Genomic DNA, 1,506 nt, shown 5'->3' on the forward strand with positions numbered 1-1,506 from the left:
TTATCAGCAAACACTAACAAGCACATTAACTCATGTTTCTAATTCTGAATAAGCATTATATAATGTTTGGTTTATTAATGAAAGTTAATGCTAAAATAATTGCAATTCATTGATTCTTTTACAGTTAATTCTGAGATCTAATCTTAATATTTATAATTAATTATAAATATTTATAATTAATCATAAATATTTCCCCTTTGAGCTAAGTTGTTGGTGGTGTTGTTCTTTAAAGCCTTTATGGAATGAGTTTTTATTTTCTGTAAAGCTGCTTCCTGTATTGTGAAAAGTGCTATATAGATTATTTCAAATTGAATTTAATTTTAATTGAATTTCCAATTGGAGGCACACCCACTTCAGACCATAATTTTTCTTGAACAAACATTTGTTGGTGATATTTTATATGTATATTTATTTATTGAAATAAATAAAGGGATGATGAGAGGTCCAAAAATGCCAGTCTTAAATATTCAGGACATAAAGCAAACTATGGAAAGAATGTGTAAATAAACATCAGGTTAACTCCCTGTTCTAAAGGATTTCCTTGTTCCTCATTCATTCACACGGAAGGGAAAGCCCTGATGTCTTTAAAATGACCTTCTTGATTTTTGAGATTCCTGTTCGTTGAACTTCATGATCCTCGCTGGGGTCAGTGCTTTAAGTCTGCTTTAATGTTCAGTCTGAACCTGGAGCTTTAAATCTAAAGCTTGTAAGTTTCAAATTACATGAGGTATGTAACAATCAAATGTAAAAATTTATTATCAGTCAGGTAAATATGTATTATGCCAATTGCACAGCCAATCCAGATATATCAACTCAATAAAAAACATACATTTCTCAAAGATGAATCTAAGAGATGCATATCTGACTTTTAGAAAAATACATAGTATGGAGTGTGTGAATACATTTTTTATCACGGGCTCGTTCCGGATACAGAAAGCCCAGTAATGTTTTGCCACTTCGCTTATATATCCAGACCAGAACAAAGAAATCTTCAGATCAGTTGGAAAAAGTAAAAATAGCTTTTGGTAGTTGGGATCTCATAACCCAAAAGGTCACATTGGGACGTCTCCCACATCAGAAGAACAGGTTTTGATTTGTTTATTCTTGCCTGTTCTGTTGATGTAAGAGTGAAACCACCTTACCAGTCGCACCTGAAGTTTTTGTATTGACCACACATAAAACAGCTTGAAACAATAGATTAGTGAAATTTGCATGACTGATTGAGACCTGAGGGGAAGATCAAAGTGTCTGAGGTTCTGTAATTCTTACACCAATATATTATAAAGTAGAAGCAGTGAGTAACACAGCCCAGAGGGTATTCACTTACTAATATTTGTACTATTAAAAAGCAAACTGAACGTACAGTTGATTGTCAAGCGTGACTGCATTTTGGTAACAACCTTCATCAGGTACATTTACAGCATTGTAAAATTATCCAGTATTTCAGGATTTCAGATTCTGATTTATTTGTCTCTGATGTAAGAGTGAAGTCAGGTGGCAGGACAG

This window comes from Carassius auratus, chromosome 33 (assembly GCF_003368295.1).
Source record: "Carassius auratus strain Wakin chromosome 33, ASM336829v1, whole genome shotgun sequence".
NCBI classification, from domain to species: domain Eukaryota; kingdom Metazoa; phylum Chordata; class Actinopteri; order Cypriniformes; family Cyprinidae; genus Carassius; species Carassius auratus.